The 26990-nt window shown below is 33.2% G+C and overlaps 1 protein-coding gene and 1 pseudogene across 6 annotated transcripts in view; both read left to right on the top strand.

The window, feature by feature from the left end:
- The window catches only part of LOC105298824, a 43726-nt pseudogene extending 20118 nt beyond the window's left edge, over positions 1 to 23608 (top strand).
- The window catches only part of JMJD1C (jumonji domain containing 1C), a 256964-nt gene that overhangs the window by 57348 nt on the left and 172626 nt on the right, over positions 1 to 26990 (top strand). The window lies entirely within an intron of this gene.

The raw sequence follows: 26990 nt of genomic DNA, 5'->3' as shown, positions 1-26990 counted from the left end.
TTTTACCTCTTTATGTTAAAATATTAAATATACCTTAAAAGTCAGTGTGGTTTAGACATTGGACTATATTTTTAAAAATATTAAAAATATTAGTATGTTTCTTCTCTCGTTTTTGAATGAGATGAACCAATTTCTCTGATATTTCTTTTAAAAATTAAATTTTTTGTTTTTTCTGAATTGCGTTTTATGTGTGTTTCCTCTTTGTAACATTTTAATACAATACAATGTTGATCTTGGTGACAGACCATGAAACAAACATTTTCTTTAAATATGAAGTCCATCATACTTGTATGTCAGGAAAAAAAGAAAGCGAAGCCAACATGTACCAGTTACTTTATTGAGTCCTTTTCTTATATTATCATGTGTAATTCTTACAACTCTCTGAAGTATTAATTACCTCTATTTTATTAACTTGAAAATTAGGGCTCAAAGAAATTTTATCATTCATAGTCTCAGTATTCTAACTCCAAAGAATATACTCTTTTTACTATAATACTTGACCTAGAAGGTAATAATTCGGAACAATGAATACCATTCTATAACATCTTCCATGGAATCACTTATATAACTTTATCATCTGCACTTAAGACCTTCAGTGTCTGTCTTAGATTATAAATAATAATTCTCAGTGCTTTTTATTCATGGTTGGTCTTGCTAGAATGTTCTCTGAAGTTTTACAAAGTTTATACAGTTTGGATAAGTAATGTACATTTGAGAGTAGTAGGACAAAGTGTATTAGCCTGGGGCAATCTGATGGGTTTTCTGGTATCACTTAATAATCTCAGCTCTCTGAAACTGACCTATTTTTCTTTAACGAATTAAAGCAGGGCTCCAGAGATCGGTCTGTCCATCTCTCTTTCTCTTGATATTTCTTCGGGTTTCAAACATTATTTTTTTTCTATTTTTAATCATTACAATAAAATTTTATCTTATGCTTCTCTATACCATGAGACCAGAATGAGCATGGTATGTTTTAGGAACAGGAAGAAAACCACAGTACTGATCTGTAGAGTAGTAGACTAGGGGTTATAGCAGGATCAGAAGAGTGCAGAAAACGGTTCTTTATCGCTCCAGCATAAGTTCAGACTTTATCTGGTCTCATGGGAAGCTAATAGAAAGCTTGAAGTTAAAGGGAGTGATTGGATACCTTTTTTTGTGGTTTTAATATCTTATTTCACAACAAATGGAAGACTCTAAAATGTACCCATTAAATTGTTAAAATGTAAATTGAGTGGTGAGAATACAACAGAAATTTTACAGAATAGTCACTGTATGTTTATAGCAATAGAGAGTCTTCCCAGCTTACAGCTGGGACTCTTGAAAGCTCTTTTATACTTTGGAGCAATGTGGCAGGGTATTGAGTCCTGAAATCTTGGACTTATCATGTTCACTTTCTCTATCCTGATGGGAATAGGTCATTAAGGTAGTCCTAAAATAATCTTTTCAGATAAGTTTTATATATAGAGTCACAATTTTATTTATTTGCTCAATACAGAGGACAGGGCAGTTTTTTAAACGACAAGAGGGAAGTAAAGTGTATTTTAACAAAAATATTCTTTCTCATTTATTTTTATTTTTTTAATTTATTTTTTATATTAGTTTCAGGTATACACTACAGTAGTTAGACATTTTATAATTTATGAAATGATCCCCCAATTACTCTAGCACTCATCTGGCACTGCACACAGCCATTACAATAATAATGACTGTAATTCCCTATGCTATACTTTAAATCCCCGTGACTGTTTTTTAACTACTAATTTGTACTTCTTCATCCCTTCACCTTTTTCACCCAGCATCTTGACCCACTACTCTTCTCACAATCACCAGTTTGTTCTCTGTATCTGTGAGTCTGTTTTCATTTAGTTTGTTCATTTCTTTTGTTCCTTAGATTCGCATATAAGTGAAATCTCAGCATAATACCCTCTAGGTCCATCCAGGTTGTTGCAAATGGTAAGATTTCATTCTTTTAAAGGCTGAATAATACTCCATTGTATATGTAACCATAACCTCTTTATCCAGTTGTCTGTTGATGGACACTTAGAGAGTGCTGCATGAACATACAGGTGCATAGATCTTTACAAACTATTGCTTAGATTTTCTTTGGATAAATACTCAGAAGTTCAGTTGCTAGGTCAAAAGGTAGTCTTTTTAATTTTTCAAGGAACCTCCAAACTGTTTTCCATTGTGACTGTACCAGTTTGCAATTCCACCAACAGTGGATGAGGATTCCCTTTTCTCCACATCCTCACCAACATTTGTTTTTTGTTTGTTTGTTTGTTTGTTTTTTTGATTTATTGATGATAGCTAAGCTGCCAGGTGTGAGGTGATATCTCATTGTGGTTTTAATTCGCATTTTTCTCTGAAGATTAGTGACCTTGCGCATCATTTCGTATGTCTATTGACCATCTGTATGTCCTCTTTAGAGAAATACCTATCAGGTCTTCTGCCCATTTTTTTGTCGTTGAGTTGTATGAGTTCTTTATACATTTTGGAAGGTGACCTGACTTTTTACAATAAAAGCAGACTTCTCTAAAGGAGTTTCCCAGCAAACCTTATTTAGTAATTCTCTTGCTTTACCTCCAGAAACCAGTAAATGTATTAATTGGAATAAGTCAGAATAGCCAGGATCATATGTTCTAACTCTTAAATTCCTTTGAGAACTCATCAGGGTCCCAAAGTGGGTCGGGGGACTCTAATAGATCCCTTAGTTCTGTTCTAGTGCAAGGAACGTTTACAACTATTGAGTCACCTCTGCCTGAAACTGGCTTTTTCAATGGAAGCTGCTGAATTAGATTTTTTTTTCTAGTCTATCCTAGTCTGGTTTTCTACTCTGAGAAAGAGCTGTGATGGAGGAGTTGTAAAAGAGAGAGGAGGAGGAAGAAAGGAAAGTAAGTCCAGATAGCAAAGTAAGGACAATTGGAGAACAGAGAAAAGTGGGTGCTGGCATTGAACAAGTTCGGAAGCCTTCCTTAATTCAGAGATAGTCTCTAAAACAGGTCCCCATCCCCAGGGCTGTGGACCGGTACAAGTCCATGGCCTGTTAGGAACCAGGCCGCACAACAGGACGTGAGTGGTGTGCAAATGAGCGAAGCTTCAACTGTATTTGCAGCTGCTTCCCAGTGCTAGCATCCCCGCCTAGGCTCCCAAAAGCATTCCCCCACCCTCCTGGCCTGTGGAAAATTGTCTTTCACAAAACCAGTCCCTGGCGCCAAAAAGGCTAGGGACTACTGCTCTAAAATGTTCTTATTAACTTCTTGGAGAGAAGGAAGTCTCTCTCTGCTCCATTTCAGATGTTTCTATTAGCCAGTTGAGGTAAGCCTCCCATTCATTCAGTTTGATTTTAGAGCCGGATTTTTCTAATTGTGCACACAAAAAATTAGGTGTTGAAAGAACTCCATTTCAGCCATCTTAAGTTGATAATACTTGTAGTTAAACCTTCACATTTCTGTAAGTATTTGCAAGTAAAATGTTCCTTAGGAATTGTACATCTGAGAGGTATTAGTGGGGGCTGGGGCCTGGAAGCTTGCTGGCCTTGGAGGTACGATTTCTCATGTTAATTTTTAGTTTTCTTTTGAGATCTGCAAAGTCTGAACAAATTTCTAGGGATAGAAATTTGTGGGTTGAAGTGTGCTGCTTATGGGTTGAGCTTCAAGGAGCTGTCACCTCTTGAGTTACTTCAACTCTCTTATGTGTCTCAATTTCTCTCCCCAGCTGTCTAATACAACTATTGAGGACTTGGAGAGCTAGGTAACCAGCCTTTGTGTGCGCATCTCTAGACGAGTCAATTAATTGCAGTTGTGTTGAGATGCACTATGGAGCCACTGCTCATTTTGAGGGGTATCCTCAAACACCTCTACATAGATCCTTAGTCACCTAAGAATACCTGAAATTTGAGCTGGAGGGAATAAATGCCCGTAATCTTCAGAACTGAATGAGTTCAAACTCATTTATCTAGTGCAAAGATTTGTTCAGACTCACAGTAAACAATTCCAGTTGAGAAGCCAAAATAAAAAGCCACCTACCCACTTTGTTCTCCTGTCCCCGAGGTATCTCAGCTTTTGTCCTTAGCCTGGGTTATCTCAACCCTTATCCTTTAATGCCACCTCAAGGATTTTTAAAAGCGGCTCAAATAAAGTGAGAGTCTCCTACCTGAAAACAGGGAGGTCTTGAATTCCAAGAAAAGCTCACCCAAGTTCACCTGATGCAAAGCAGGGAGCCAGTGGGGCTCAGTGGGCCCCTGCTGATGATACGTAGCACCAGGTCTGCAGGGTGGTCCTGGGTTGGCTTCTTTGGAATCCTGCTGACTGCACCAAGTAAATGTAAGAAACATCCAAACCTATAGAGAATTTTAATGAGTTTGAGACAAACTGATGACAATTGCCAGGGAGCAAAATCACAACAGATTAAGAAAATACTTTCTCATCATTTATTTTGATGATAATTTATTTACTAGGTTGTTTTTTTTTTTAATTAAGGATTCTAGGTTAGTAGTATTTTTAAATGTTTTATTTTCATTTGTTTCTTGAGAGACTATTCGCCTATCTCAGATGTTATTGTTAAGAGAGGAAGATAGCCTTTTCTTCTCTGTTGGGGAAGGAGAAAAGCCAATTTTAGAGAATAGTACTTTTATGTATTCTTGTTTTGTTGTGGTGGTAGTTTTATCTGAACTGTAAAGAAATTATTTGAATTTACTATAAAAAGAGTTATGTAACTATTAAATATATGAAAATATGGAGCATGCCATAGATTTTTCTCATTCATAGCTTTGAATATCATTTTTTATTCCAGAAATTAAATTTCATTCAATTCCATTAGTTGAGGACTTGTTTACATAAATAACACCTTTGCCTTAACAAGCATATCAAATGAAAGGTTTTTAGTATCAGTGATCAGAATTTTTACTTTATACCTCAATATAATTATGATTTGTAGCTTTACGGTTGTGTGGCATCTGTGTCTTAAGAATAAAGCTTGCTTCTGATGTTTCTACATTAATACAACTGATTTAGCGATATCCTGTAAATAGAAAGTTCTATATGAGAAATTTGTCAATGCACTTTTATATAAGCTCTTTTAAAGTTTATTCATTGAAATCTTGAGTCTAAGGAAAAATAGGAAAATCTGTTTAATGAACAAAAAGATGTTATTTTTCAAGATAAATATATTTGCATAATCTTGAATATTACAGAAATATTTTTATTCATTACTAGCAATTTTCCAGACTTGAAAATAATGTACATCTTGATTTAATAAAAGTTACATTAATGCATTTTTTTATCATTGTTCTACAAAATTTTTTCGTTATATACAACAATATTGTCACATAAAGAAGACAGATTGTATACAAATTCTGGTATTAATCATTTATATTTATATTTTTATTTTTATTTTTATTTATATTTATGTAATTAAATGAGAACATTCATGAAACAGTCAACACAGTTAAAGGAAATAGCCACTCCACTGTTTTTTGTTTGTTTTTTCGTTAAAGACAATATGATATTTGTTTTAATGCCTCTGTTCTGATCAATGTTGACTTGGCTGATTTTTAAAACTTTTAGTTTTGGCAGACTTTTATAACACGATTTTCACACCCCTCTCACTTCTGCCATTTTATAGTTATTTAAACCAATTTTAGCTGTCTCAGTATAAGTTTAATCATAAGAGTAGTCAGTGGTTTAAAGGAAGAATAACTGAGATGAAGACAAAGATTAACAATAACTGTCTAGAGATAATTTTCCATTAACTTTTGCATTTTTTTAAAAACCTTCAGTGTTATTTATAAAGTGGTATGTATGTTTACTCTTAGAAAATTTAGGAAAACAAAGAAAAATTAGTATACCACTCTTGGATAATTTAACATTTTTGCAAATTGTTTTTTTAGTTTTATATATTTTATAGTAGAATTGTAGAATTATAGAACAACAGTGAGAAGTTGTAGGTCTTATGTTGGACTGAGTGATTGGTTTAGCTAGAATATGAGAGTGTGAGCTGGAAACATTGGAAGTGGAGTATCAGGAGTGAAGTGTTTGAAATTGAGATTACCGAGAAAATAAAACCAAGACAAGGGAGGAGAAGGGAGGGGAATGGTTAAGGTAGGATGGATGATCAGGGAGGGAGAATGGTCTTTGCAGTGAGGAAGAAGAGTAATCCAGACCAACTCTAAGTTATAGTATAAGGGATGTGGGAGGGAAAACAGTCATAACTTGAGAGGGTGCCAGCAAAACTCAGTGTCTTTGAAGAGCCACATTTCATTTAAACGAAGAAAGCAAAGGATATAAAATTCAGAGAAATTGAGGATATGGTAGATTTTTGCTGATATTATTCCAGAGATCATTGTGGTAGGATTTCAGGAATTATATAGTAAAATGTTTTGGGGCAGAATTAATGTTCAAGAATAGCTATGATGTGTTCATAATTTCCTTTGCTGGAATTGGAACTCTTTTTTATATTGGCATTATTTTTCAAAAATACTCGTAATCAGTGGTGCTACACTTCAATCTCAGCAGGAGTTGATGCAGCAAAAGATTTTATGTTTTGCCAGATTAAGAATGCAGATCTAGGGGGTGGAGAGAACCTGTGTATTGGATGGCTAAAATAGCTCCGTAGATAGGTAATTTTTATTAAAAAGTTAATAACACAGGCTCATTTAATCTCCCTTCTGAAAATAGTATCACTAGGAAGTATAATAGAAGGCATTCTAGACTCCTTATCAGTGTTCCCATTGTCAGTTTTAGTCCAAACTCTTACTATATGAAGAACCTTTGGAATTTAGCCTCCATGATATCAGTTTTCTCATATATTAAAATAACACCCATCTCTTTTTATTCATAAGTTTACTTTGAAAATAGAATGGGACAAAGTATTTGAAAACTCTTGGTGTATTGCAAATTAAATGAATTATGCATTTATAAAATTCCCACTGACTATAAAACAATGAGAGATGAATTAGTAAATAATGTATGAGCCATTATCTATAACCAAAGGTAAAAATAAAATTTCCAACTACTGTTGCCCTTTGAATGACATGGGTTTGAATAGCTCACATCTACTTGTACATGGATTTTTTTCCAGTAAATACTATAAATGTATTTTTTCTTATGATTTTAACATTTTCTTTTCTCGAGCTTAGTTTGTTCTAACAATAAAGTATATAATACATATAATGTAAAAATGTGTTAATCAGATGTTTATCGGTAAGACTTCTGGTCAACAGTAGCCCATTAGTAGTTAAGTTTTGGGTTAGTTAGAAGTTGGACGTGTATTTTTGACAATGCGAAATGGTCCGTGCTCCCAACCCCTGTGTTGTTCAAGGGTCAGTTGTACTTTGTCTGAAAGGTTTACCTCAAAGCTTTATTACTTTGTTGACTTAAGTAAATGATGGAATAACTTTTGAAAATAGCCCAGCCAAAATATTTTTTTCTGATTATACATTATTATTTTTTTAAAAACAGCTTTATTGAAATATAATTTTATGCAATAAAATTTACCTATTTTAAGAGTACATTTTGACAAAAATGTTTCCTCATGTCCCTTTGTCTTAAGTCCACACTCCTGGCTCTGGGTCCCTTTTCTGTCACAGTAATTTTGACTTTCCTAGAATTTAACATAAACAGAATCATAAAATATGTAGTCTGTGTCGGCCTTCTTTTTCTTAGCATTTTTTGTTTTGTTTTTTGTTTGTTTTGAGATTCATCCATGTTCATTTCTTTACTGCTGAATAGTATTCCATTGTAAGGCTATTCTACATTTTTTCATTTATTGACCATTTGATAGACAAATGTTTAAGTTGTTTTCACTTTTTAGCAGTTACAAAAATGTTCTTCTGGACACATATAAATCTTTATGTGGATATATCTTTAGTAGATATCTGGGAGTAGAATTGCTGGGTTTTATGGCAATTATGTAGGCTAACATTTTAATAGCCAGAATTTTGAGCATAGCCCTTGGGGATTTGCTTACGTTTCTGTTGGAGCAGAAGAATCTTTTATGGATGATTATGGTTTTGCCCCTCATTCTACTTCCTTGTGAAAATAGATGGTCATACATTCAAACACATTCTAAACATGGTTAAAGAGAAACTCAACCCTGCCCTCTTACTTCATAGTTGTTTTTGTTTTTTTTTTTTAAGTTATGCTCTAATGTAAAATATCCTCTCTCCAGGTTCAACAGAACTCTCCACTTTTTATCAAAGTCTGATTGCAAGAAAAAATTATGGCAGATTAATTAAGGTATACTCTGTTCATTTTTCTAGATAGTCTAACCTTGCACTGTCCAGTTAGGTAGCCACTAGCCACATATGACTATTGAAGACTTGCAATGTAGCTAGTTTGAATTGAAATCTAATGTAAATGTAAAATATACACGTGATTTTGAGGACTTAGTGTAAAGGAATGTAAAATATTGCATTAATAATTTTTTGTTGATTGCAAATTGAAATATTTTTGTTGCTATGTATTTTTGAAATTAGTAAAATTAACATGTTTCTCCACTTTTTAAATGTGGCTAATAGAAAATTTAAAATTACATACTGGGTCACATTGGTAGCTCTTGTTTCTCTTGAACAGCACTGCTCTAAACTTACCTTCAGGTGAATTCACAGATTGAATATTTATACTCCATTGTTTTAGCACATCATAGAAACTGACATTAAGTGTATTTAGGCCACATTGTTGGACTTCATATTAAATGACTGCTATATTAGTGGTAGCAGTGAAACTAGAACTTGTTTTTACATCACATAGTGAATACTGACTTATTAAACTCATTATCTTTTGCTTTGGCATTTAGAAAGCTTAGCCCTTCTGACACTTGTGAATGCTATTTGGTATGAATTTGTATGCTCAGTCATACCTTTGGATTTACTGTGAATCACACACAATTTAGAATATATACAGATATTTCAACATCTTATAGTCTAAGAAAATATGTAACTTTTCATTCATTTTGAATATAATTCAGTTTGTTTTGTATTTGGGGGGAGATTTTTTATGTTTTTATGCAGCACAGGTTTGGGAAACTTTCCCTATAGAGAATAAAAATAACTTTGGAAAAGTTTATAGAATGGCCTGCCATATTCTCGTGTAATAGGGGATAACTTAATTTTTAATAGAATAAACTTGGATGATACTGTCAAGTGTGAAGCCCGTAAGTACAGAAAATATTATACTTATTTTATTTTTGTGTGTAATTACATATATGTCTTTTCATTTATAACACCTCAAATGATAGCTTACTACACAGAAGATTCTGTAATTTTTGAGTAAAAACATTTAAAAAGAAAACTTGTGCCAATTTGTATGATGTAGAACTGTCAGTGCAAATTGTTTTAAATAAAATCTTTAGATTTACTTCTAAATAAGTTCCATTAAATTGCTAAATGAACACGTATATCATTTTAAAATATTTGAGTTTTAAATATAGTTTTTTGCTAAATATCTGGATACAAAAACCATCAAATATAGTTTCTCACTTCTAAAAGTAAAGAAGAAAAAGACACTATTTCGGAAATAACTAGAGCTGCATTGTCTAATATGGTAGTCACCAAGTACATGCAGCTTTTGAGCACTTGAAATACGGCTAGTCCAAGTTGAGATGTGCTGTAGCTATAAAACACAAACTAGATTTTAAAGACTTAGTATGAGTAAAAAAATGTAAAATATATCTATTTAAAAGTATTGATTACTTGAAATTATAATGTTTTAGATATATTGGCTTAACTACCATATATTTGAAAATTAATTCTACCTGTTTTCTTTTTTAATGCGGCTACTAGAGAGTTTAAATTTTTATTAGTTAAAATCCAACTCTAAAAAGTACTCAGATAATTCAAAAGAAGGCAGAGAAAGAGGAATAGAGAACAAAAAAAAGGAGAAAAACAGAAAACTAGTAGTAAATTGATAGATTCAATCATGTTACACTACATTAACTGTTAATAGGATTAAACATTTCAATTAAAAGGCAGAGATTGTCAGAACAGATAAAACCAAAGTAAGACTCAATTATATATGGTCCACAAAAAATTCACTTAAGTTTAAAGTTACACATAGGTTGAAATTAATAACCAGAAAAAGATATACCATGCAAAGAGTAGGTCTGTGAGAGCTGATGTGGCTAAAGTACTCTTCAGGAAAGAGTATTATCAAAACAACGTGGGACAGTTCTGACATAAGTGACAAATCTGTGTGTACCTAATACAGCTTTACAATATATGAAGCAAAATTTTATAGAATTACAGAAATTACATATAGATAATTTTACAATCATAGTTGGAGATTTTAACACCCTTCTCAGCAGTTAGTAGAACAAATACATAAAATAGCAAGGACACTGAAGATCTGGAAAACACCATCAAGGACCTTGATTTAATTAATACCAATAGACACTATACCCATAATGCATAATACACATTCTTTTCAAGTGCATGATCTCTTCTCAAAAGAGACTATATGCTGGGCCATGAAAGAATTTTAAATAAATTTAAAAGGCTGGAAATAATACAAGAGTCTGTTCTTGGACCATAGTAGTAGTAAATTAGAAATAAGTAACAGTACGATGTCTAGAGGGGAAAATCCCAAATGTTTGGATATTAATACACTTTTGGACAATTTGTGGGTCAAAGAAGAAATTATAAGGGAAATTAGAAGTCATTTTAAACTGAATGTTAAAGTACAGCAAATCAGAATGTGGATGTATCGTCAGCATGGTTTAGAAGGAAGGAAAATAAAATAAGTGACCTAAGTTTCTACCTTAAGAGAGAAAAAGAAGAGCAAATAAAACCCAAGCTAAGAACAAGGCAGAAAATAAAGATAAGAGTAGATCAATGAAATAGAAAACAAAAGGGAAAACATGAATAAAACTACACTGATATACTAATTGTCTCCTTATCCCTCATTTCCCTCTCCTCTCAAATTGACAAGATACCCACTTAGCCTGTAGGGGAATAGGCACTCTCACACATTGCCTTTTGGAATAGAAAATGGTGAAAACTATAGTGGGGAATTTGGCAGTATCTTAGTTACATATTCATTTATTTACTGTTTCATCTAGTAAATCTTTTAGGAGTATATCCTAGACGTAGATTGGCATAAATACAAAATGACATATGCACAAAGCTATATTCATTGTAGCACGAATTTGTGTCTGTTTCTTTATTGAATAAATGTGACATGTAACATCGTATAAATTTTAAGGAGTAAAATGTGTTCTTTGATGCTTTTATGTATTGTAATATGATTGCTGGTGTAATGATATTGTCTTACATAATTATAGTACAGTATTGTCAATATTCATTATATTGTGCATTAGATCTCTGTGGCTTATTTACTACATATTGCAAATTTGTACCCTTAAACATCATCACCACATTCCCTGGTAACTACCATTTTACTCTCTATTTATTAAAGATTTACTAAAAGACTGAAACAACCCAAATTTCCATCATAGAGTTCTGATTGAATAAAAAAGGATTCATTTGTCTAATTGAGTATTATGTAGGTTTAAAAGGAAATAAGAAATATCTTCTGTACCATGATCTCCAATATAATTATTGTTAAATAAAAATAATAAGATACAGAAAGTCCATAGAATATGTTACTGTTTATCTAAGTATATTTATATGTGTATGTACATTTTTACTTTTTTTAAATCTAGGAATTAACCAAAAACTAATCGACTACAAGGAGCAGGGACAGAAGAAATAGCTAGAAATCTATGAACATAGCTTGTTTTCTGTGTGTGACTTTGAAACTATGTCAATGTTTTATATAATTTTAAAACAAATTTAATCATTAAAAAAAGAACAACCTAAAAGTGAAAGCAAAATGAAACAAAGAAGCCTAAGTAGTATCACTATAGGAAAGAACTATTTTAAGTGACTTTAAAACACAGTAATTTGATTATATATGCCTAGTGGATTATACCCCAAGGACATAAGAGCAATGTAAAAACTGTAAATGGTTTTCAGTAATCAGAGTGTCAGTTTTGTTATTCTCAGACTGTTGTATATGTATTGTACAACAAAGCAAATGAATTTAATTATGTTGGTGAATTTAATTATGTTGGTGTCTAGTATAATCAGTACAGTTAAAATAAACTAGAATTTTATTTGGAAGTATCAGTGTAATGTCACACTAACAATGAACACTCCTAGAACCAAGATTGTTGTCTCTGAATGCTGTTTCCGATTGAAAAGTACCAGGGTTCTTCACTATGTGGTTGATTTCAGATCTGGGACAGAAGAGGGACATGATGATCATGGGATATTTTGTTATACCAGAAGCAAGGACGCTATTTAAGACTAAAGTTAAGTCTAAAAGACTTACAAACAAATTGAAGAGGTTCTCACTGGCCAAAGATGTGAAAATCTGACAGCAATAGGAATAAGACTGCAGTGATTTGAAGTATGCTACAGTTATTTAAATCCGAGAATTTATAATGATTCCTCCCCTAAAAAGCAAACTCATGTTTCCCATTTTGGGAGGTTAGAATACCAACTCATTATTTCAGAAACTCATAAAAAATCAAGCACTTATCCTTCCTTTCCTAAATTAACCTCTTGGAAACCAAAGATTTGTTGAGAGGAATTACCAATTAATAGACATATTCCAGATAATAAATGATAAAAGAATGATAAAATTAGATTATCACTGTTTTGCAACTCTCAGTAAAGTATTAGATATAGGCAGTGTTCCTCATTGGCTGTTATTATCACAGAAAGATATAAGGCAATACATATATGCCCCTAAATGAAGAACACTGTACCATGTGTGAGGTTATCTTCCCTATCAATTCTGAATTTGATTAATACCCTAGATTCAACAGTTATAGAAAATGCAAGGATAGACAACATGTTTAAAAATGCCTCAGATGAATAGTCAGCAAAATACAGATAATTGAAAACTGTATGCGACAAATGACCTGATTTCTTTAACAAAAAAAAGCTTCAAGAGGAAAAGAAGAGGTGTAGAACCTATAAATAAAAAGAGATATTAGAATCATGTCAACCAGTTGAACAAACTGAAAAGGAAAAAAAGCCCATTGTGCGAAACTTGAATACTGACAATGGATAATTTTTCAGAATTTTTATTTTTTAGTTGAAACAAAATTGGCTATGAGGTAAAAATTGTTGAAGCTGGGTGATAGGCACATGGGACTCCATTATGTTATTGTCTCTGTAGTGAAAAGTTAAAACTCAAAAGGAACAATTAGGTTTCTTAGAATAGCTTTTCTCATATCTAAAATCAGAGTCCGTAATCTAGCATACTAAATAGTTGAAGAATTATTTAAGTGTTTGTAGCTTTTACTGTCTTGTGATGAAGAGTTATTGATTGAAAGGTGAGATCAGTAAATAATGGTAAATTTTCATTTGAAGGACTTTGGTTATTTATTAAATTCAAGCATTATAGTTGACCTAATAAGAATTGAGAGTGAAACAATTCCTGTTAATAGGATTCGATTGAAGGAAAAATTTATTCCATGAGTTTGATTGTTGAAGAAAATGCATACATTTAAATCCAGTATTGTAAAATCTTCCTTCAAGTAAAAGTAGACATTTCTGTGAAACTGAGATATAATATGTGTACCAACTGTTGCTTCCCTTTTTTTCCCTTTCATTTTCCCCCAGAACCTTGGGAAAGTCCTTAGTGTATCACAAGACATAGTACTGTGTTCCAGTGCCCCCTTGTGCTTATCACAGAAAGATATCATTAGCTTTTCTTTGAAAAATTGAGAAATCTTTTCTTAGAGCTCCCTGGAAACAAAACATTTGCAAGCTTTATATAAATAAGGTTCCAAACCCTAAAGTTTCTGGGACCCAAGATTTATATATTTATTATTTTAGGGCATGCTCTCCTGTTAATGCTTTCTCTTTCCACAGAAAAGTTGCTACATTACTAGTTATGGCATCTGAGACAGGGTGTGGGGGATTAATCTCAGGTTCTCAGTGTTTCCATAGCTCTTTTCTCAACTCCACCTCTACTCCCACATTTGCCTTTACAAAGTAAAAAAAGGAAAGACTAGAGGTGGATATGTCAGAGTCTCACTAAGAGGGCTCTTCTTCCTCTCTCAAGGAAAAAGAATCCTGAGATCAACTTGCACCATGGTAATGTGGTATAATTGCAGAAATTTTTGGCCCACCAGCATATTAGGATATAGCCTTTGAGATTGCCATCTCATTCTTCTTTTATCCCAAAAGGCATATAAACCTTTATAATATAATCCCAGTAAATATAATACTATTACATCAGTGTCTTTGGGTGAAAGAAGTGGCATGGTTTTTCATTATGCTCATTCCTCCTCCTTTACCTTTTCAATTAAATTCTTTACTTAGGTTTTTTAATAAGAGTAAAATTTGTTTATTTTGGTGAACATTTCTGTAAGTTAGGACAAATGCACAGTAGTGTAACTATTACCACAATCAACATGTAAAACCGTTTAATCATTCCCCAACAAAATTTTCTTTTGCAACCATGCTTTTGTAGTCAAACCTTCAAATCCCTCCACCATTCCCACCCACTAACCTCAGACAACTAATAACCAATTCTCAGTCTTCCTTGTCTTGTCCTTTCCAGAATGTCATATGCATAGAATCAAATGTCATATGCATTTTTCTAATGACTAATGATTTTGAATATTATTTCATATGCATTTTTATCATATGTGAGTCTTCTTTTGTGAAGTATATGTTCATATCTTTTCGATATCTTTCGATTGGTTTGTTTTCTTGAATTTTGAAAGTTCTTTATATATTCAATTCTGGATAGGAGTTTTTTTGTCAAATACGTGATTTGTAAATGTTTTTCCCCAGTCCATAGATTATGTTTTCATTTTCTTTACATTGTCTTTAGAGAGCAAAAAATTTAAAAATTTGATGATATCTACTTCATTCATTCATTCATTCATTCATTCATTTAATGTTTTGTTCTTTTGAAATCATTTCTAAGAATTCTTTGCCTAACCTAAAGTCACAAAGATTTTTTTCTTCAAAAAGTTTTACCTTTTCTGTGTAAGTCTATAACTTATTTGGGTCTAATATTTTTATGTGGTGTAAAGTATGGATTGAAATTCATATTTTTTTACATATGAGTATCCAATTATCCCAGCATCATTTCTTGAAAAGATTATCTCCTTTGAATTGCATTTGTACATTTGTTAAAAATCAGTTGTCAGTTCTGTGTGGCTCTGTTTTGGGACTTTGTTCTCTACATTGATCTGTCTATACGTCTTTTTTGGCAAACACTCTCTTGTTTACTATAGTTTTATAGTGAGGCTTGAAACCAAATAATGTGAGTCATTTAACTTTCTTTTACAATTGTTTGAGCTATTCTATATCCCTTCCTTTCCCATGTAAATTTTATAGAGTCTGCAAAAATCCTGCTGGGATTTTAATTGGAATTTCATTGAATCTGTACATCAGTTTGGGGAAGAATTTACTTCTTAACAATATTGTCTTTGGATTCATGAACATAGTGTATCTGCTCATTTATTTAGACCTTTAGTCTCTTTCATCAGTGTTGTGTAATTTTCAGATACATGTCCTAAATATATTTTGCTAGGTTTCTCCTTATGTCGTCTAATTTTTATTATCTTTAAATAGTGATATCTGTTTTGACTAGAACCAGAAATATTCAGCGTTCTATTTGTTCTTCCCACCTGACTCCAGAAATCAAGGTGCCTCTCTCAGGTTTCTGGAATATGGTGCTTGGTTTCAACTTCAGTCAGAGATCATTCTTGTCAAACTGGGTCACTTGCCCACCCTATAGAAAGAGTTCTTTATATATCGTGGTTGATTTCTTTTAGGGGTATAAGTATATTTAGTCAGAATTCCATATCATCTCAAAGTTGCAGAGTTTGTTTTTTGAGATGTGGGATATTTCTCATGTATTTTTATCTCATTTTTTAAAATTCATACTTTATTTGCAAGAAGAGAACTATTCTTTAGATAGTTGAAGTAAGGTAAAGTCTTAATGGTAATCGTGCTTTTTTAGACATGAATCCATTTTCCTACCACCTGAGACTAAGTCAATTCTATTCTTCATTCTTTATTTTCTAAATTGGAACAGTACCTTTAACTGACATAATTTAGTTGAGGACACTAATAATTACGATGGTGCATTTGATAGAGGTTTCAAGTGCATTGTAAGAAGATATAGAAGGAGAGACTTTTGACTAAGTGATAAAAATTTTTTTTTGATAAATAGATTTCTAAAATGCATCTTGAAGCCAGGAAGTTTAAACTTCAGGTTGTGTTGAAAAAGAGGTATGACTGCAGTATACAGAGTGGTTGGTATCCTTAATCTGTATTTGCTGAATGATGAATGGTTGGTGGACATAAAAAATAGAATGCTCAAGGTAAAGAAGAAAGCAGGGGCAAAATTAGAGTAGATTGGTAAAGATTTCTGATATGGAGCAGTTCGGGAAGATGACAAGGTCCAGAAAGACAGAAGTATAGAAGAGATGAAAAGCCACTGTGGTTAAGAAATTTAGAAAACCTGGAGGCTCAGTTATTGTATTAAAACTGAATAACTTAATAAAGAGAAATGGTATCTCATTCTCTTTCTGTTTGACCCCTGTTGTTGATTGTAAAAGAATTTCTGAATGACTTTGATCCAGTCAAATAATTTTAATGCCAAAAAATGGAAATAGTTGATTATATCCCTTCCTGTGGCTCTATTCTGTCAATTGTAGACTTGGATATACCCATGGAGGGATCCATTTTTATCATCTGTCCTCTTTCTTAATAACCTTGTCATGGGAGATCTTCTGAAATGTGAGGCCTATAGAAGTATGACAGTTTCAAGTTGATTTTAGGCATTATTTTTAGGGTAGCCCTCTAAATGGCATGAAACTGTAATTTTTTTTTTAACCCAAGGTATTCTGAATACTAGGGTCACATTTTTAAAAACCGGTAAATTTAAAAAAATGAAAAATAAAAAATAAAGACTATCAGAATGATATATTTATTCAGTGTCAAAAATCACTACCAGTGTATTATAAAAGTTAATCAGTTCTTCTTAACTACTTCTATATTTCCAGCCAACTAACACAGTATTCAATATCAGAATTTTTGTTTGAACAATTGTACAAGGCTTTTCCTACCAACTCTGAGGTCTGAAGACAGTGCCAATGTAGAGCATTAGGGAAAGAAATTTCAGCTACCTAACATTGGGATATCAATAACACTTAAGCAGTTAAGTCATCCAATATTTTAATTAAAACTAACATTTTTATTATGATGCCAGAATATCCACTATCTGAATAAGTATACTTATACTAAGATTGAGCACTTATTTTGAGATATAAAGTATATATTTTTCCTGTTTCAGAAAGAAAATGATGCGATTCTAAGTTTTTTTTTTTTTAATTGAAATCTAGGGCCTACCATCATGTTAAGCATTTTATATTTAAAGAAAAAAATTAGGCTTATGAGAATCACCTAATTATGTGCTATATCCCTATCATGTACTTCACTGGTTCTATACATGTTTAAGATAACAATTGTGATTACCAAGGGCCATTGCAAAGCCATCATTAGGTCTGTTCCAAGACATAGTTACACCACAGATCCTTGGTACTTAGGTTGGAGAGATCATTTGGATTGCTTTAGACCTCAGTTCCTTTGATCTTACTTAAGTTGAGTCAGAAACCATTCAAATTTCCTGGGTTGCCAAATTATTTTTCACATATTTTGGGGAATAGAGAGCTCTATGTGTGTGTTCTCTGTTAACATAAAGAGGATAACCTGTGCAGAAGAGATCAAAATGTAGAAAACATCTTTACTTATTTCCAATGACCTCTACCTAATAGGGCTAGAAAATCCATTAGTGGATTTATGTTAAAATGTAAAGACAATTTGTTTGACTTTTGGAGCCCCGTGTTAATCTTTTGGCTTCAAGATAGTAAATTTATGATTCGATTCTATGTCTCTTTCTCTGTCAAATGTACTGTAGTTATAAATAGGTTTTATTATGAATTTGTTGTGTCTTAATGATTTGTCTATCCCTTACATCCCCTGGATCCTTCAAAGTTGTACTAGTTCCTTATTACATGTAAATGTGTATTATGCTGGGTGCTGAGCTACCTAGAGTCCCTGCTCTAAAGTTATCTTCCATCCTGTTTTTTCCTTCTTAATATATGAAATGATTATATACCTTCTTGTGACACTATTAAAGTCTCATTTTGACGCAGACTATTGCTTTCTCTGATTATTTTGAACAAAGGCATTATATGCCATATCACAGCCAATGGGAAAAACCTAATAGACTTCAGTTTTTAAATAAATAAGCTTTATTTTTTAGAGAAGTTTTATTTAGCTTTAGAGCAAAATTGAGCAGAAAGCAGTTTCCACATACCCTATCACCCTCAATCTCCCTCCACCATTTTCCTTATTTTAACATTTTGCATTAGTGTGGTAATTTTTTACAGTTGATGAGGCAATATGTATACATTTTTATTAACAAAATTTTCATTAGGGTTCACCCTTTGTGTTGTATAGTTCTATGGATTTCTACAAATGCATAATGTCATATATCTGCCATTACGGTATGGTACAGAATTGTTATATTGTCCAAAAAATTTCCTGTGCTCCCAACTATACAACCTTACCCCAAACAAACCACTGGCAACTGTTGATCTTTTTATTGTCTGTACTTTTGCCTTTTCCAGAATGTCATATGGTTGGAATCATGTAGTATATAGCCTTTTCAGAATAACTTCTTTCACTTAGCAATATACATTTAAGGTTCTTTCATTTGTTTTCATAGCTTGACAGCCTCGATAGTCCATTTCTTTCTATTGCTGAGTAATATTTTATTGCGTGGATGTACCACAACTTGTTTATTGTCTATTGACAGACATTTTGCTTGTTTCCAAATTTTGGTAATTATGAATAAAGCTGGTCTATAGATGTTACATAAGTTATAACACATTTTCCTTGAGAGCTTTCTAAAATACATTTCTGTATCATTTTAAACTATTCTGGATATAAATTTAGACTTTTTCTGTGTCTAAACATATTTATTACAAACTAGTAGGAGAGACAGACATTAAATATATACAGCATATTTCATTTGTATCACATGGTGTAAAAGGCAAGGTATGTGTTGCTATGAAAGTATATGGTAGAGGTTTTTTAACCTTTTGCATATATTTTTCAGGTAAACAAATGTCCTTTTAATATTGAATTATAATACGGTAGTACTACTTTAGGACCAATTTTGAGTACTATGGTAAAAGGTTTTCTGTAGTCTCTGTTAAACTTTATATAGTTTTAGGGTGCTATGAAAGCATGTCCTTAGAGGCTTTCTCCCTGTTTTGTTTTTATAATCTGCTTTAGACTTGGAAATCATATAGTGTAGTTCATTATTATTATCTGTATAGTATGTCAATAAGCTCTGACTGAAAATGATAGAATTTGCCTTTGGGTAAAGTGCATTTGCCTTTAGTGAATAGCATTTGTAACATCTTTCTTGGCTCATTAGGAGCCTTTTGGCTCATTTCTAAGTTACTTTTTTCTAATAGATAGCGATACTATTTCCACATACAAATATTGTATTTAGAACTTAGTAGGTTTTCCCTAAAGTACATTTGTTTCCGCCTAAAAAAGTACACTTCTTTTAGTAGTTGTCTTTGTTAATAAAGTAGCATAATTCTCTATCCCAAATAATTAAATGTCTTATTAACATAAATTCAAACAGATCAATAAACAGAAGCATATTTTAATTTTACTAATCTGTTACCAATCTCCAGTGCTGAGTTCTTTATAAATAGTATAAAGAAAGGCCATTTACTACTATTTTACATTGTTATAGCAGCTCTTTATTTCTGCGGTAACTTTCTGAAAATTCTGTTACAGAACGTAAGTGGGAGGAGTTAAAAATGCTAAACAAAGTAAAACCAGAAGTAATTTTCAGTAGTGTTAAAATAGGAAACAAATACTTGATTTTTCTTGTAAAATATCAAAGAAATAGTTTTACCTGTGGCTAAATAATTCTTTGAAAAAACTAAATGGAACACCAAATCTGTAAAAAATATCAGTGATGATTTTGAGTTGCCCCAGGTACTTGATTGATTAACTGCCTATTACAGTATTTTCTGGGGCTCAGTTAAAGAAAGATCAATGGTTTATAGACAAGAACATAGTACAGTTTCTGTTATATACAGTGGAAGGAAAGTCCCAGCTTTTTTTTAAATAATATTTTTCATTTTTCAGTTATAGTTGACGTACAATATTGTATTAGTTTCAGATGTACAAATAGTGATTAGACATCTATATAATTCACAAACTGGTCACCTCAATAAATCCAGTGCCCCTGTGACACTGTACATAATTATTTTAATTACATTGACTATATTCCTTATGATATATTTTATATCTCCATGACTATTTTGTAACTACCAATTTGTACTTAATCTTATCTCCATTTTCACTGACCTCCCTAACCCCCTCCCATCTGGTAATCCTCAAAATGTTCTCTGTATCTATGAGGTTTTTTTTTGGTTGGTTTGTTTATTTTGTTCTTTAGATTCCACACATACGTGAAGTCATGTGGCATTTATCTTTCTCTATCTAACTTACTCCACTCAACACAATACCTTCTAGATTCATCATGAAATATCTTTTTCCATCTCTTCACTTTCTTTCTGTGTATGTCTTTTAATCTAAAGTAAGTCTCTTGTAGGCAGCCTATGTAAGGGTCTTGTATTCTTATCCATTCAGTCATCCTGTCTTTTAATTGGAACATTTAATTCTTTTTCATTTGAAGTACTTGTTGATATGTAGTTATTGCAATTTTTTATTCATATTTGATACCTATTTTTTTCTTCCTCTTAAAGAAGTCCCTCCAACATTTCCTGTAATACTGTCTTGGTGGTGATGAACTCCTTTAGCTTTTTCTTGTCTGGAAAGCTCTTTATCTGTCCTTCGATTCTAAATGATAGCTTGGCTGGGTAGAGTAATCTTGATTGTAGGTCCTGAGTTTTCATCACTTTGAATATTTTGTGTCAAGCCCTTCTGGCGACAGAATGTAGATTAAAGGTTACCAAAGGACTCTGGGGAGGAGGGTAATGTGTGTTCTGGCATAACGGGTAAAAAGTTTCTGTTTGGGATGATAAAAAAAAGTTTTGGGGATAGTGGTAATGGTGTAAAACACTAAATGTAATTAATACCACTCAGTTGTACACTTAAAATGGTTAAAGTGGTTAATTTTATGTTATATTTTACCACAAAATTTTTTATAAAGCTGAATTTTAATTTAATTTTGTATTGCATATTCTAATTAATGATGAGGATGGCAAATAAATGTCCTTGTTAACTTGTTTGAGTGACTTTTCCTTCTTCTGTCTACTAACTAAGCTTGATGGACAGAGGGAGTGTTTGGGTACTGTTTAAAGATACATAATTCTTACTACCCAGTGATCTCCAAAGAGAATATTATAAAGGTATTGTCTCCAGAGAGGGTAGACATTACCTTCTTACATTTAATGAAATAGAGCAAAAATTCAGCTTTTTATATCTAGTCTTCTATTTCCTTCCCTTGCCCCATATAAAACAGAATGAGACTAAGGTCAAAGTGAATGCTCCTTAAGCCTTCAAGGATGTCTATCCTTCATGGATAATTTACTTGTTTCTTCTCTCTATTCATTTCTTCTCTCTTTTGAGTTTTTCCTTGGATTGTTGCAGTTTGTAGCCTAATGTTCATCAAAGGTTCTTCTCTTCACACACTTTATTGTGGTTGGGCATCATCTACTTTAGTGTTTGGGTCTTTGATGATTATCATTTCGGGCTATTAAAAAACCTTTTTTTTCATGCTTACCTCTGAAGTCATGGCAATGCAGCTGATAGTTAAGAATTCTAAGTGACCTGTGAATAAATGGAAAGAATACAGTCTGTGAATTCCTGCATTCAGATTACTGTGAAAAACATGTCAGTTTATAGCACATGTGCTCTGTAGGCCTGCCTTATATTTTGTGTAGTACTTGTAAAGACTGATGTAACTCAAAAACTATTGTTTTTTTATAACTAAAGGAGACACAGCTCCTTAAAACATTAAAACTCAGTTTCCATTAAGAAATTATAATTGTAAATCTTAATATTAGTTAAAAATCATTAATCCAAAAGCTACTTAGTATTGTTTCAAACTGTTTATACCTTGAATTGTGCCAGAATATTTCTCAGGTTTAATTCTAAAATTTCAGTTCATTATTTTTTTAAGATCAACCAATTTCTTTAAAATAATTCTTAGAATTATTGATTATTGCCCAACATTTTCTTCTTAAGCGTGGGCTGGTTCATATGAGTGCCTATTAATTTTGAACCTCTTAATGTTATAATTGTTCAGACTTTTGGAGTGACCTAAAATTATGGTTACATTTCTTTACTTTTTGTGTAAAGTGGAATTAAATTAAAAAGATGAGTGTTGCCTTGTTTTGTTCTCTAATTTATATGAAATTATTTTCTTAATGTCTTTTTAGCTATTAAATGAATTCACCAAATGATTTTAATTTTCTAGAAATTAGAAAATTAATAATCTAGAAAACTTATTTTAAATATGATTCTAAACCAGTAATAATACTATTTAAACCGTGTTGGTTTATCATATCCTTCTATTTGATTACTTACTTTTATATAAAATATCTGCTTACAATATATCTTTTGAAATAAATGCTTCATTCATTTAGACAGTGGTAAACTAAATGTCACTATTTTTTTAATTTGATAATTTGATTTTTAACATGTATGAACTTTAGACGATGGTTAAACATTTCTGGTTTTGTAAAGGCATAAGATAATATTTATGTTTTCAATGAAAAAGACTTTAGACTGACTCTATGAGGCAGTGGCGACGATGAGAGGATGAACAAGTTCAGTAGATTGAAAGACAGTGACATTCTGACCATGATCATAATGAAGAAAACAGCGTGCAAAAAGATGGTGAGAAGGAAAAAACAAAATGAGACAAGAGTCAGAGCAGCAGCAAGAAGAAGGCTATTGTTACAGGACCAACAGAGCATCCACTGCAATACAACTACATTTTCTGGTACTCCAGAAACATCCCCAGCTTTCCCACCGCTCAGAAGAGCTGTGAACAGAATATTAGACAGATTGGCACCTTTGTCTCTGTGGAGCAGTTCTGGAGGTTTTACAGCCACATGGTATGTCCCATGACAGGCCACAGTGACTTCCATCTCTTCAAAGAAAGAGTTAAACCCACATGGGATGATGCAAAAAAATAAAAAATAGTGGCAAGTAGATTATTTGGCTATATAGGGGCTTGACATCCTGATGCTGGGAGAATCTCATCTTGGCTATATTTGTGGAACAGTTCATGGTTGGGGAGGTGGTCTGTGGGGCTGTGGTCTCTGTCTGGTTTCAGTAGGGCATTATTTCAATATGGTATTAGACTGCCAAGGACCAAGAAACCAGAGCCTGAATCCAGAGTACACTACAGTAAGTGCTTAACTTACCTCCCCGCACTATTATGAAATATAAAACCACAAGACAGCATCAAAATGCCAGGCAGGCTAGGTCCCCAAAGGCTACTTTTTCAAAACCTCTGAAGCCACGGTTGAATGTGCCATGACCCTCTCCCTTTCTGGATGGCACCATCGAAGCTAGCATCATTGGAATTTCTTATTCTGTTGGCTTGCTACCTAGAAGATCCTTCTGTCCTGGACAAAAAGAATTGTAAGAGCAGTGGCAACAATAACAGCTGAAATCACTAATCTTTATGAAATCATTAGCTGAAATGGTGCTAAAGTAAAAAAAAAAGTTTAGATTTACTATATTACATTTTAAACACCATTGATTTAATATTGCATGCAAAATTTTTGAGTATTTGGGCAGACAGAACCAGTTTTTGGCTTCCTTGATTTTTTATTACCAAATTATTTATATAGGTTTGTAGATAGGTAAATCTTGTTGAGAAACTAATCCATTTTTTTCCTATAGCGCTGTTTTTTAGAGCAATATTCTGTTCCATTAGGTATCCCATGATAGAAGATTTTATGGATAAGTAAATTGGGAAAATCTCATGATAAACTTTCTTATTAATAATACATACTGAACGTTGGCATATTAAAAGCTTTGAGAATACTTCTAATAAAGTTAGACATTTGTTACTTTAACTTATGTGTTCATAAACTTTGTTCAATACTTACTTGGCTTCCCTCATACTTATTTATATACAAAAAAATGATGATTTTGTAATGTAGACTACTTTGAGAATGTTAGTATAGTCTAATGCTTTTTTTTGTCTTTATTGAAATATAATAGACAATTAGTTTCTTGTAGTTACATTGTACAATTCAATGAAGGTTTTTTCCACTTATAGTTAGCATACAATAATATTACCAGTTTCAGTTGTATATTATAGTGATGAGAGATCTATATAACTTGTAAAGTGATCACCCCACTAAATCTGGTACCTCTCTTTCCCCTTACATATTAATTACAACATTATTAACCATCTTCCCCATGCTATACTCTACATCTCCATGTCTATTCTACAATTATTCATTTGTACCTCTTAATCACTTTGCCTTTTTTTTTGTCCCCTCAACCACCCTCCAATCTAGTATCCCTCTAAATATTCTATCTGTGAGTTTATTTCCGCTTTTGTTGTTGTTGTTGATTATGTTCTTTAGATTCTACATGTACACAAAACCATGTGATATTTGTATTACTCTGTCCGACCCACTTCATTCAGTGCAATACCCTCTGGTCCATCAAGGCAATATCTTTTTCCATCCCCTTCCTTTAAGTCTGTTATGTGTGTTTTAATCTGAAGTGAGTCTCTTGTAGGCAGCATATGTAGGAGTTTTGTTTTCTTATCCATTCAGCCACTCTGACTTTTGGTTGAAGTGCTTAATTCTTTTCCATTTGAAGTACTCGTTGATAGGAATGTAGTTATTACCATTTTTGATTCTTGTTTTTGGTACATGTTTTTTCTTCTTAAAGTAGTCTCTCCAACATTTCCTGTGATACTGGCTTGGTGATGATAAATTCTTTAAGCTTATTTTTGTCTGAGAAGCTCTTTATCTGTCCTTCAACTCTAAATGATATCTTTGCTGGGTAAAGTATTCTTGGTTGTAGATCCTGGTCTTCATCATGTCGAATATTTTGTGCCAGGCTCTTCTGTCCTGTATAGTTTCTTTTGAAAAATCAGCTGCCAGGCTGATGAGTGCTCCCTTGTAGGTAACTAACTGCTTTTTTCTTGCTGCTTTTAAGATTCTCTGTTTGTATTTATCTTTTGGCATTTTAATTATGATATGTCTTGGTTTGGACCTCTTTGGGTTCCTGGTTTTTTGAGATTCTCTGAGCTTCCTAGAGTTTTATGTCTCTTTCCTTTACCAGGTTAGGGAAGTTTTCCATCATTATTTCTTCAAATATATATTCAACTTCTTGTTCTCCCTCTTCAGGTACCCCTATGACATGGATATTTTTTTACCTTTATTAGTGTCCCATAGGCTCCTTAAAGTATTATTATATTCTTGGCTTCTTTTTTCATGCCATTCTGATTGAGCGTCCTTGGCTTCCCTATACTCTGTATAGGTCATTTGATCCTCTTCTTTATTCACTGTTTATTCCATTTAATATACTTCTCCTCTCATTTCTGACTGGTTCCCTTTCATAATGTCCATTTTTATGTTTTTTCCTCTCTTTGTTGAAGTTCTCACTGAATTAATCCACCCTTCTCATAAGTTCACTGAGCAAGTTTGTAACCAGTGTTTTGAACTCTGCCTTTGTTATTTCTGGATCTCTGTTCTGTTTTCTCATATGGTATCTGCTTCTTTGTCTTCCTATTTTGGCTGCCTTTCTGTGTCTGTTTCTATGTCCTAAGCAAAGTTCCTAAGTCTTCTAGTCTTATTAGTGCGACTTTGTGTGGTAGATGTCCAGGGGGACAGTCCTGAGAGGGTTCAGCTGCAGATTGAATTTAGCCCAAGCCTGTGCCTCTCCCGGGTTGCCTGTTAAGATTCAGTAAGCATTCCACAGAGGACATGCCAGAAACCGAGGCAAGCTGCCACCAGTGTGAGTCTAGGCGCTGCTCAGCAAGGAGCACCTGACTCACTGAGGACACACCTGGATGTGGCTTGGGTGGGGCCATGAGTTGGGAGAGGCAGAGTTTCAGGGAATCCTCTGGGTGGAGCGACCTGTGTTTTCCAGTTTGATGACGTCTCCTCCATGGTGGTGCTGAGCCTGCACACTGGGAGAGGAGAGGGCTCAATAGAGGAATAATGGATACCATAGGCACTTCTGTACAGTGAGTCATGCCTCGGCCCTTACTCCAAAAACTCGGTGTTCCCCTGTAAGTCTCTGGTGCCTCCTGCACAGCTGAACCAGCGCTGGTGCTCATAGCAAGCAGGTGCGTCACCGCGAAAGTCTCCTTGCAGACACGGCCCCTTTAAGAGGCGTCTGGGGCTGCTGGCAGCCATGCTGCTGCTATGGCCTCTGTCCCATTCAGCCACTTGGGACCAGGCAGTTTCGCATCCTCGCCACATCCTACCTTCTGCGCTTGTAGGATGATTTCTTAGATTTCTCTCTAGTTGTATGGTTTATTCATCTAGATTCCAGGTGATTTTTCCTTGCTGTTTGTTCCTTGTTTCTGTCTCAACTTCGATTTGGTCACCAGAGAGATGAACAGAGCCTCTGTCGTCTACGCCATTCCCCTTCTCCCTCCCCCAAATGCTTTTATTTTTAACATGAAAGGTTTTTAGAGGCCAAGTAGTTTTAGCCTATGATTGCTGGGTGGTTTTGGCAGAACCAAACCTGAGACTTCTTCATAGTTCTCACGTGATGTGTAGATCACTCTTACTTTAGAGTAAATAAAAGATGAAGTCTAGGTTGCACCAAGTTGATATGATATGAATATTATTATTATTATTGAAACTAAACCAAATTTGTCTTTATCACTTGATTTTGCAATAGAAGCACGTCTGATTTTTTTAAATGTCATTGGATATAGTATATATTGTTAAAGAATAGAGTTTTT

Source organism: Pteropus vampyrus, unplaced genomic scaffold (assembly GCF_000151845.1).
Source record: "Pteropus vampyrus isolate Shadow unplaced genomic scaffold, Pvam_2.0 Scaffold165, whole genome shotgun sequence".
Lineage (NCBI taxonomy): Eukaryota > Metazoa > Chordata > Mammalia > Chiroptera > Pteropodidae > Pteropus > Pteropus vampyrus.
Note: the sequence above shows the minus strand (reverse complement) of the source record. Positions and strands in the feature narration are given on the sequence as shown.